We start from the raw sequence: 13,270 nt of genomic DNA, 5'->3' as shown, positions 1-13,270 counted from the left end.
GAGGGGCAGGAATGGCAGCTCAACATTCCTGGTTACAGGGTTTTCAGACGAGATAGAGAGGGACATAAAAAAGGAGGGGGCTGTCGCAATATTGGTTAAAGGAACAATTACAGCTGTGAGGAGTGATGATATGTTAGAAGGATCATCAAATGAGGCCATATAGGTAGAACTGAAGAACAAAAAAGAGGGAATCACACTGCTGGGAGTGTACTATAGACTCCCCAACCGTCAGAGGGAGATTGAGGAGCAAATATGTAGGCAAATTTCTGAGAGGTGCAAAAACAATAGGGCAGTAATAGAAGGGGATTTCAACTACCCTAATATTAACTGGGATAGAATCGGTGTAAAAGGTATGGAGGGTGCAGAATTCTTAAATGCATTCAGGAGACCATTTTTAGCCAGTACGTAACAAGCCCAACAAGAGAGGGGACAGTTCTGGATTTAGTTTTAGGGAATGAAGCTGGGCAGGTGGAAGGGGCATCAGTGGGAGAGCATTTTGGTGGTGGTGATCATAATTCAGTTAGATTTAGCGTAGTTATGGAAAAGGACAAAGATAGACCAGGAGTAAAAGTTCTCAATTCAGGAAAGGCCAATTTTATGAAGCTGAGAAGTGATTTAGCAAGAGTCGACTGGAAACAGCTACTTGAAGGTAAATCAGTGTCAGAGCAGTGGGAGGCATTCAAGGAGGAGATAGTGAGGGTTCAGAGCAAATATGTTCCCACAAAGAAAAAGGGCAGGACTCCCAAATCTAGAGCCTCCTGGATGTCAAGGAGCATACAGGGTAGGATAAGACAAAAAAAAAGCTAATTTCAGATACCGAAAGCTCAATACTGCAGAAAGCCTAGAATAGTATAAAAAGTGCAGGGGTGAAATTAAAAAGGAAATGAGGAAAATAAAGAGAGGGCATGAAAATATATTGGCAAGTAAAATCAAGGAAAACCCAAAGATGTTTTATAAATAGATAAAGAGCAAGAGGATAACTAAGGAAAGAGTAGGGCCTATTAGAGACCAAAAAGGTAACCTGTGTGTGGAGGCGGAAGATGTGGGTATGGTTCTTAATGAATACTTTGCCCCTGTCTTCACAAAAGAGGGGGGCGATACAGAGATTGTAGTTAAGGAGGAGGAGTGTGAAATATTGGATGGGATAAACATAGTGAGAGAGGAAATATTAAGGAGTTTAGAAACTTTTGAAAGTAGATAAATCACCAGGCCCGGATGAAATGTATCCCAGGCTGTTAAGAGAAGCAATGGTGGAAATAGTGGAGGCTCTGACCATCATTTCCAATCCTCTCTGGCTACAGGCGTGGTACTGGAGGATTAGAGAACTGCTAACGTTTTACCGTTGTTTAAAAAGAGATAAAGGGATAGATCGAGTAATTACAGGCCAGTCAGCCTAACCTCGGTGGTGGACAAATTATTGGAATCAATTCTGAGGGACAGGATAAATCATCATTTAGAAAGGCACGGGTTAATCATGGACAGTTAGCATGGATTTATTAAGGGAAGGTCATGTCTGACTCACTTGATTGAATTTTTTGAGGAGCTAACAAGGAGGGTCGATGAGTCTAGCGCATTTGATGTAGTGTACATGGATTTTAGCAAGGCTTTTGACAAACTCCCTCATGGCAGATTGGTCAGAAAAGTAAAATTCCATGGGATCCAAGGGAAAGTGGCAAATTGGATCCAAAATTGGGTCAGTGGAAGGAAACAAAGGATAATGGCCGATGGGTGTTTTTGTGACTAGAAGGCTGTTTCCAGTGAAATTCCGCAGGGCTCAGTACTAGGTTGCTTTTTGTGGTATATATCAATGATTTAGACTTAAATGTAGGGGGCATGATTAAGAAGTTTGCAGATCATACAGAAGTTCCTCGAGTTGCAGACACTTACTGAGGATGAGGTTGCTCGGGATCTCGCTGCTCTCCACAAACTCCCATATGCTGCAGTTACGACACACCACCTGCCCTGCCATCCCGATCTAACCGTGTTTTATATATTTAATTAATCAAAGTTCTTATGTAATTAATTGACTTGGTTTATTTTTAGATTTTTTTAAAAAACTAATTAATTTATCGACTTTAAACCAGTTTCCCGTTCGATTTAACTGTTTAGTTTTAAGACTTTTTAACTAACACTAACAGACTAATCACTAAAAACACTAACCACCCCTAAAGACACTAACCACTAAACCCACTAACCACTAAAAACAATTACTAATAAACTGAATACTTACACAGACTTACCCTCGCGCTCCTCTATGTCTTTGTCTTTTCTTGATTTTTTTGATTACACCCCTCAGGTCCACTCTCTCCACTCCTTTTATTGACCCTCAGGTCCACTCTCCCCACTCCTTTTATTGACCCTCAGGTCCACTCTCCCCACCCCTTTTATTGACCCTCAGGTCCACTCTCCCCACCCCTTTTATTGAGCCTCAGGTCCACTCTCCCCGTGCCTTTTATTGAGCCTCAGGTCCACTCTCCCCACCCCTTTTATTGACCCTCAGGTCCACTCTCCCCACCCCTTTTATTGACCCTCAGGTCTGCTCTCCCCACCCCTTTTATTGGCCCTCAGGTCCACTCTCCCCACCCCTTTTATTGACCCTCAGGTCCGCCATTAACACACTCACTCTATCTTCACACTGCCATTAACACACTCACCCTGACCTCACACTGCCATTAACACACTCACTCTATCTTCACACTGCCATTAACACACTCACCCTGACCTCACACTGCCATTAACACACACTCTCTGACGTCACACTGCCATTAACACACACTCTCTGACCTCACACTGCCATTAACACACACTCTCTGACCTCACACTGCCATTAACACACACACTCTGACCTCACACTGCCATTAACACACACACTCTGACCTCACACTGCCATTAACACACACTCTCTGACCTCACACTGCCATTAACACACACTCTCTGACCTCACACTGCCATTAACACACACTCTCTGACCTCACACTGTCATTAACACACACTCTCTGACCTCACACTGCCATTAACACACACTCTCTGACCTCACACTGCCATTAACACACACTCTCTGACCTCACACTGCCATTAACACACACTCTCTGACCTCGCACTGCCATTAACACACACTCTCTGACCTCACACTGCCATTAACACACACTCTCTGACCTCACACTGTCATTAACACACACTCTCTGACCTCACACTGCCATTAACACACACTCGCTGACCTCACACTGCCATTAACACACACTCTCTGACCACACTGCCATCAACACACACTCTCTGACCTCACACTGCCATCAACACACACTCTCTGACCTCACACTGCCATTAACACACACACTCCGACCTCACACTGCCATTAACACACACTCTCTGACCTCACACTGCCATTAACACACACTCTCTGACCTCACACTGTCATTAACACACACTCTCTGACCTCACACTGCCATTAACACACACTCTCTGACCTCACACTGCCATTAACACACACTCTCTGACCTCACACTGCCATTAACACACACTCTCTGACCTCACACTGCCATTAACACACACTCTCTGACCTCACACTGCCATTAACACACACTCTCTGACCTCACACTGCCATTAACACACACACTCCGACCTCACATTGCCATTAACACACACTCTCTGACCTCACACTATCATCAACACACACTCTCTGACCTCACACTGCCATTAACGCACACTCTCTGACCTCACACTGCCATTAACACACACTCTCTGACCTCACACTGTCATCAACACACACTCTCTGACCTCACACTGCCATTAACACACACTCTCTGACCTCACACTGCCATTAACACACACTCTCTGACCTCACACTGCCATTAACACACACTCTCTGACCTCACACTGCCATTAACACACACTCTCTGACCTCACACTGCCATTAACACACACTCTCTGACCTCACACTGCCATTAACACACACTCTCTGACCTCACACTGCCATTAACACACACTCTCTGAACTCACACTGCCATTAACACACACTCTCTGACCTCACACTGTCATTAACACACACTCTCTGACCTCACACTGCCATTAACACACTCACCCTGACCTCACACTGCCATTAACACACACTCTCTGACCTCACACTGCCATTAACACACACTCTCTGACCTCACACTGCCATTAACACACACACTCTGACCTCACACTGCCATTAACACACACTCTCTGACCTCACACTGTCATTAACACACACTCTCTGACCTCACACTCTCATTAACACACACTCTCTGACCTCACACTGTCATTAACACACACTCTCTGACCTCACACTGCCATTAACACACTCACCCTGACCTCACACTGCCATTAACACACACTCTCTGACCTCACACTGCCATTAACACACACTCTCTGACCTCACACTGCCATTAACACACACACTCCGACCTCACACTGCCATTAACACACACTCTCTGACCTCACACTGTCATTAACACACACTCTCTGACCTCACACTGTCATTAACACACACTCTCTGACCTCACACTGCCATTAACACACTCACCCTGACCTCACACTGCCATTAACACACACTCTCTGACCTCACACTGCCATTAACACACACTCTCTGACCTCACACTGTCATTAACACACACTCTCTGACCTCACACTGTCATTAACACACACTCTCTGACCTCACACTGCCATTAACACACACTCTCTGACCTCACACTGCCATTAACACACACTCTCTGACCTCGCACTGCCATTAACACACACTCTCTGACCTCACACTGTCATTAACACACACTCTCTGACCTCACACTGCCATTAACACACTCACCCTGACCTCACACTGCCATTAACACACACTCTCTGACCTCACACTGCCATTAACACACACTCTCTGACCTCACACTGCCATTAACACACACTCTCTGACCTCACACTGCCATTAACACACACTCTCTGACCTCACACTGTCATCAACACACACTCTCTGACCTCACACTGCCATTAACACACACTCTCTGACCTCACACTGCCATTAACACACACTCTCTGACCTCACACTGCCATTAACACACACTCTCTGACCTCACACTGCCATTAACACACACTCTCTGACTTCACACTGTCATCAACACACACTCTCTGACCTCACACTGCCATTAACACACACTCTCTGACCTCACACTGCCATTAACACACACTCTCTGACCTCACACTGCCATTAACACACACTCTCTGACCTCGCACTGCCATTAACACACACTCTCTGACCTCACACTGCCATTAACACACACTCTCTGACCTCACACTGCCATTAACACACACTCTCTGACCTCACACTGCCATTAACACACACTCTCTGACCTCACACTGCCATTAACACACACTCTCTGACCTCACACTGCCATTAACACACACTCTCTGACCTCACACTGCCATTAACACACACTCTCTGACCTCACACTGCCATTAACACACACTCTCTGACCTCACACTGCCATTAACACACACTCTCTGACGTCACACTGCCATTAACACACACTCTCTGACCTCACACTGCCATTAACACACACTCTCTGACCTCACACTGTCATCAACACACACTCTCTGACCTCACACTGCCATTAACACACACTCTCTGACCTCACACTGCCATTAACACACACTCTCTGACCTCACACTGCCATTAACACACACTCTCTGACCTCACACTGCCATTAACACACACTCTCTGACCTCACACTGCCATTAACACACACTCTCTGACCTCACACTGCCATTAACACACACACTCTGACCTCACACTGCCATTAACACACACTCTCTGACCTCACACTGTCATTAACACACACTCTCTGACCTCACACTGCCATTAACACACACTCTCTGACCTCACACTGCCATTAACACACACTCTCTGACCTCACACTGCCATTAACACACACTCTCTGACGTCACACTGCCATTAACACACACTCTCTGACCTCACACTGCCATTAACACACACTCTCTGACCTCGCACTGCCATTAACACACACTCTCTGACGTCACACTGCCATTAACACACACTCTCTGACCTCACACTGCCATTAACACACACTCTCTGACTAACTGACTGATCAGCATATAACAATGTATTTATCTAAATAAAGTAGTTTTCTTTGACTGTACTTAGGGCAGGAATACTGTTTAATAATATATAATGGTTTTAACAAAACACTCTTTAACAACGAGCATATTTATTTCAATGCATTCTGTCGGGCATCTGCTTCGCTAATATTAATTATTCATATATTTATTACCTAAATATTTAGGTGTCCTTTTCTTTTTGTGAGCCAGTTATTAAATTCAGAACGGCGCCTAGATCCCAAATGAACATGAAGCAGATGCCAGCATGTTTAATTAAGCACCTGGACCCTGAGGCCAGAGTCGATTTTACCAGATGATCCCATTATCACCAGCAATTTGCATCTCTCCCTGTAACAGCTCTTTGTTCTCTATGAAGTGGTTTTGTGTTCAAAGATTACTGTCAATGCAAAGAGCAACTTGCACTCACACAAAGCACGTTTAATGTTGTGGAAAATCCCAAGATGCTTACAAAATTGGGGTGGGGGGAGGCGGGAGGCAAGATAAAACTAACATTAGGCACGAGTGAGGAAAGGTAGGGGGTGACCAACATTGTCAAAGTCGGGGGGGGGGGGGCGGGGTGTGGGGGTTGAGAAGGTGGGGAGCAATGGGGCAAAGGGGAGAGTCTTGGGGCGGGAGTTCTAGAATTCAAGGCCGTGCCACCAGTGTGGGAGGGTGGACATTGAGTTAGGGTGTCTACCCTCCAGGATTGACCAGGATTTAATCTCCTGGTCACTGCTCGGAGCAAACACCCAGGAGAAAAATCATAGGGGGTGTTATAGGAATTTTCCCCCCCCCCCATTTTCTTTGAACGCTTTTGTTTATTCATTATAAACAGATTGGAGATGGGGATAAAAGGTTGATTGACTGGGCGGGACGGTTGTAGTGCAGGAGGCCATGTGGTGAAACCTCGAGGGATACGTCCAACCAGAGTTGGCAACCCTACGTAGAGTAGGGCAGAGTCGGAAGAGTGAAGGATGCGAGCTGGGACCTGGGACTGGAGGAAGTAGAGCAAGATGAGGCCATGGTGGGATTACTGGAATGAGGATGAAGATTTTGGATTCAAAGCACTGGAGAATAGGAAGCCAGTGGAGATCAGCGAAGGTAATAGGTGAGCCAGATTTATTGTGGGATCGGGGAATTGGGCAGCGAGCTCATGCAATGCTCTCATGATCCACGACAAACCATCTCAACTCCAGAGGACCAGTGGGGGGCGGAAACCCACCTTCCTATGGGTCTTGTGACCTGCCAACCGGGGTCCCGGAAACCAATGGCTGTTCCAGCTGTCTCCTGCCACGCGCGGCTTGGGTGGGAGTTCTACTGGAATGGCCGGGAGTTCGGCTTCGCCGGCTCCCAGCCTCGCGTCCTGGTTTCCGGGATGGTGGTGGGGGGAGAGTTTGGAAGGGGGGACGCACAGCCTCCACTGCCCCAGGCAAAGCCTTTGATGGTAAGAGGGGAAGGGATGGGGGAACTCCTAACTGTTGGTCCGGTTGTTCACCAAGGCCCCCGGATGCCACCTTGCACTTCCAGCAATTTGCGGCGCTAAACATTTTCGAGCTGAAGGGTGAGGAAAGCAAACGGGGAACGCCGCAGGGTGACCGGATCCGGCAAATTCTGGGCCAAAGACTACAGCGGTTCAAGGAGAAGGCCCACCACCACCTTCTCGGGGGTGACAGAGAGCGGCCGATAAATGCTGTCCTTGCCAGTGACGTCCACATCCCGAAAACAAATATTCAAACCCTGCTTGTTTTCCCTGGTCCCCCAACACCCACCATCCCCCCCCCCCCTCCCCCGCCATCCCCCCGACCAGATATACAATTTGGCGTTGACCGATTTAACTAATTCCCTTATCGATCTTGAAAACTTCAGATGGATCGTTATAAAGATTCTTCTTCGAGATCCCCTGTGCTTGAGAGCGCCCTGGGGGCAAACTAAGGTAAGGCGAGCTGCCTCTCGTTCCTTCGCACTGACTCTTTGTTCTTTGAATCTCACCTCTTTCGCTCCTACCTGTATCAACAGTGCCTGCCCACATCAGCACAAGGAAGACAAAAGGCTTTCATCAGCACCCCAGCACTGACAGAGGATAGGTAGCGTATCCGACAGCAGACTGACAGCCCATAGTAGCATCGCCCAGATCCCAGTGGCTGGTGCCCAGTGGCTCTTTCTACCTCTGGAATGGTTTCATCTGCTGCCTCACCCCCACCACCTCTCCGCCCCCCCCTCCCCGGACTCCCCCCACCCTCGATGACACCTTTGAAGAAGCTGTCAGTGAATGCATTGATCTTTCACCAAACAAGAGGCGGAACCGTGTACAGGTTACAAGTCGGAGGCACTTGCGATGCGGAGAGAACCAGATTGACATCTCGAATTACCTTCGCCTTAAAGTCTGTGCCACTTAAAAGCAGAGCTTCGCTTTTATTTTCAATCCGGCGCTCGTTTCTCTTAAGAGTCGTGGAAGTTTCACGCCCATCGCGCCCTGAGCATGTGCGAGCTCTGCACTCCAGCTATCTGTTCAAATCCCATCTCCCTGCTCTTCTCCCCACATACCCTTTAATATTTCTCCTCTTCAAGTGTTTATCTCATTCCCTGTCACACGTTGGGACTGACACAGCTTCACTGGCACGAATCTATTCCATATTGTGCAAAAAAACAATTTTTCTAATCTTCTTGCGTTCTGTTTCTAGTACTAATCCTGTTCAGGCCTCTCTTGTTATTATTCACTGACCAGTGGAAACCAGTCCTTCACTGTTTAGAATCATAGAATCTTGCAGCAAAGAAGGAGGCCATTCGGCCCATCGTGCTGAGCCGGCTCTTTGGAAGAACTTTCCAATTAGTCCCAATCTGTATCAACTGTATTCTTTCAACTTGGGTATCATCCTGCACTGTACATTTGCCATGGCACCAAGATTCTTCCGATAATAGGGCATCCAAATCAGCACATACTATCTGTGGACTAATCAATGCCTCATACAGATTTTTTCAAATTCGTTCATGGGATGTGGGCGTTGCTGGCGAGGCCGGCATTTATTGCCCATCCCTAATTGCCCTCGAGAAGGTGGTGGTGAGCCGCCTTCTTGAACCGTTGCAGTCCGTGTGGTGAAGGTTCTCCCACAGTGCTGTTAGGTAGGGAGTTCCAGGATTTTGACCCACTGACGATGAAGGAAAGGCGATATATTTCCAAGTCGGGATGGTGTGTGACTTGGAGGGGAACGTGCAGGTGGTGTTGTTCTCATGTGCCTGCTGCCCTTGTCCTTCTAGATGGTAGAGGTCGTGGGTTTGGGAGGTGCTGTCGAAGAAGCCTTGACGAGTTGCTGCAGTGCATCCTGTGGATGGTACACACTGCAGCCACTGTGCGCTGGTGGTGGAGGCACTGAATGTTTAGGGTGGTGGATGGGGTGCCAATCAAGTGGGCTGCTTTGTCCTGGATGGTGTTGAGCTTCTTGAGTGTTGTTGGAGCTGCACTCATCCAGGAAAGTGGAGAGTATTTCATCACACTCCTGACTTGTGCCTTGTAGATGGTGGAAAGGCTTTGGGGAGTCAGGAGGTGAGTCACTCGCCGCAGAATACCCAACCTCTGACCTGCTCTTGTAGCCACAGTATTTATGTGGCTGGTCCAGTCAAGTTTCTGGTCAATGGTGACCCCCAGGATGTTGATGGTGGGGGCTTCGGCGATGGTAATGCTGTTGAATGTCAAGGGGAGGTGGTTAGATTCTCTCTTGTCGGAGATGTTCATTGCCTGACACTTGTCTGGCGCGAATGTTACTTGCCACTTATGAGCCCAAGCCTGGATGTTGTCCAGGTTTTGCTGCAGGCGGGCACGGACTGCTTCATTATCTGAGGGGTTGCGAATGGAACTGAACACTGTGCAATCATCAGCGAACATCCCCATTTCTAACCTTATGATGGAGGGAAGGTCATTGATGAAGCAGCTAAAGATGGTTGGGCCTAAGACACTGCCTTGAGGAACTCCTGCAGCAATGTCCTGGGGCTGAGATGATTGGCCTCCAACAACCACTACCATCTTCCTTTGTGCTACGTATGACTCCAGCCACTGGAGAGTTTCCCCCCTGATTCCCATTGACTTCAATTTTACCAGGGCTCATTGGTGCCACACTCGGTCAAATGCTGCCTTGATGTCAAGGGCAGTTACTCTCACCTCACCTCTGGAATTCAGCTCTTTTGTCCATGTTTGGACCAAGGCTGTAATAAGGTCTGGAGCTGAGTGGTCCTGGTGGAACCCAAACAGAGCATCGGTGAGTCAGTTATTGGTGAGTAAGTGCCACTTGATAGTACTGTAGACGACACCTTCCATCACTTTGCTGATGATTGAGAGTAGACTGATGGGGCGGTAATTGGCCGGATTGGATTTGTCCTGCTTTTTGTGGACAGGACGTACCTGGGCAATTTTCCACATTGTCGGGTAGATGCCAGTGTTGTAGCTGTACTGGAACAGCTTGGCTAGAGGCGCAGCTAGTTCTGGAGCACAAGTCTTCAGCACTACAGCTGGGATGTTGTCGGGGCTCATAGCCTTTGCTGTATCCAGTGCACTCTGCCGTTTCTTGATATCACGTGGAGTGAATCGAATTGGCTGAAGGCTGGCTTCTGTGATGGTGGGGATATCGGGAGGAGGCCGAGATGGATCATCTAGTCGGCACTTCTAGCTGAGGATGGTTGCAAATGCTTCAGCCTTGTCTTTTGCACTCACGTGCTGGACTCCGCCATCATTGAGGATGGGGATGTTTACAGAGCCTTCTCCTCCCATTAGTTGTTTAATTGTCCACCACCATTCACGACTGGAGAGCTTTGATCTGATCCGTTGGTTGTGGAATCACGTAGCTCTGTCTATAGCATGTTGCTTCCGCTGTTCAGCATGCATGTAGTCCTGTGTTATAGCTTCACCAGGTTGGCAACTCATTTTTAGCTACACCTGGTGCTGCTCCTGCCATGCTCTTCCATACTCCTCATTGAACCAGGGTTGATCCCCTGGCTTGTTGGTAATGGTAGAGTGAGGAATATGCCGGGCCATGAGGTTACAGGTTGTGCTGGAATACAAATCTGCTGCTGCTGATGGCCCACAGCGCCTCATGGATGCCCAGTTTTGAGCTGCTAGATCTGTTCTGAATCTATCCCATTTAGCACGGTGGTAGTGCCACACAACACGTTGGATGGTGTCCTCAGTGCGAAGACGGGACTTCGTCTCCATAAGGACTGTACGGTGGTCACTCCTACCAACACTGTCATGGACAGATGTATCTGCGACAAGTAGGTTAGTGAGGACGAGTTCAAGTTGGTTTTTCCCTCATGTTGGTTCGCTCTCCACCTGCCGCAGGCCCAGTCTGGCAGCTATATCCTTCAGGACTCGGCCAGCTCGATCAGTAGTGGTGCTACCGAGCCACTCTTGATGATGGACATTGAAGTCCCCCACCCAGAGTACATTCTGTGGCCTTACTAACCTCAGTGCATCCTCCAAGTGGTGCTCAACATGGAGGAGGACTGATTCATCAGCTGAGGGAGGGTGGTAGGTGGTAATCAGCAGGAGATTTCCTTGCCCATGTTTGACCTGACGCCATGAGATTTCCTGGAGTCTGGAGTCAATGTTGAGGACTCCCAGGGCCACTCCCTCCTGACTGTATATCACTGTACCGCCACCTCTGGTGGGTCTGTCCTGCCAGTGGGACAGGACACACCCAGGGATGGTGATGGAAGAGTCTGGGACGTTGGCTGAAAGGTATGATTCAGTGAATATGGCTATGTCAGGCTGTTGCTTGACTCGTCTGTGGGACAGCTTTCCCAATTTTTGCACAAGTCCCCAGATGTTAGTGAGGAGGACTTTGCAGGGTCGACTGGGCTTGGTTTGCTTTTGTCGTGTCCAGTGCCTCATGGTCCGATGCCGGGTTGTTCGTTTGGCTTTATTCTTATTATGACTTTTTGTAGCAAGATTTTACAACTGAGTGGCTTGCTAGGCCATTTCAGAGGGCAATTAAGAGTCATCCACATTGCTGTGGGTCTGGAGTCACATATAGGCCAGACCGGGTAAGGACGGCAGGCTTCCTTCCCTGAAGGACATTAGTGAACCAGATGGGTTTTTACGAAAATCCAGTAGTTTCATGGCCACCATTACTGATACTAGTTTTTTTTATTCCAAATTTTTATTTAATTAATTGAATTTAAATTTCCCAGCTGCCGTGGCGGGATTTAAACTCATGGGGCCCGATGTTACCAGGGCTGCGGGTTCTCGGCGGGGGGGCTATCGGGCGCGTGGGTAACGCGCCCGGTGAAATTAGTCAGCCACCCGCGCGATCGCAGTCCAATTAGGTCCATTTACCTGCTCCTCCGGGTTCCCCACTGCTGATCTGCGCGTCGGGCGGGCTGCGCATGCGCAGTAAGATCTGTCAGCTGGAGGCGCTCTATTTAAAGGGGCAGTCCTCCATTGACAGATGCTGCAACAAATAGCAAAAATTACAGCATGGAGCAGCCCAGGGGGAAGGCTGCTCCCAGTTTAATGATGCCTCACTCCAGGTATCAATACATGGGGTGAGGAGGAGGGGGAGGACAGAGATCTTCCCCCCGGCGGGCGGGAGGAAGCTGCCTGCCTCTGCCACCAAGAAGGCCTGGCTCGAGGTGGCAGAGGAGGTCACCTGCACCACCAACATATTGACCACCTGCATACAGTGCAGGAGGCGCTACAATGACCTCAGTAGGTCAGCCAAAGTGAGTACACTTACTCTTTCCCCTACACTCCATCTGCCACATCAGTGCCCCCACCCCACATCTCTTTCTGCACTGCCAACACTACTCTGTCACATCACCCCTCATACCCACTCAAACCTCACCCTCATCTTACCTGCACTTACTCACCTCGCCAGTACTCATCCCGCCACTACCACTCAACCCAATCCTCACACAATCTCATGGCTCTATCTCATACTCACCCTCTCGTGCATCTCTTTCACGGTCAGCCTCACTCAACCTGCCACTACCTGTGCTGCAGCCACAGGGCATGCATCAGATATGTGCAGTAGGAAGCGTAAGGCAAACGTGTCGTGAGCATGAAGGGGATGCACAAGGGTGTTTGAGGGTTTGTCATGGTTGTTACTTATATTGAATTTCTGACCAACTCACATTACATATTATATTGGCACCACTACTGCCA

Source organism: Heptranchias perlo, chromosome 1 (genome assembly GCF_035084215.1).
Source record: "Heptranchias perlo isolate sHepPer1 chromosome 1, sHepPer1.hap1, whole genome shotgun sequence".
Lineage (NCBI taxonomy): Eukaryota > Metazoa > Chordata > Chondrichthyes > Hexanchiformes > Hexanchidae > Heptranchias > Heptranchias perlo.
This window is presented reverse-complemented; position numbering follows the sequence as displayed.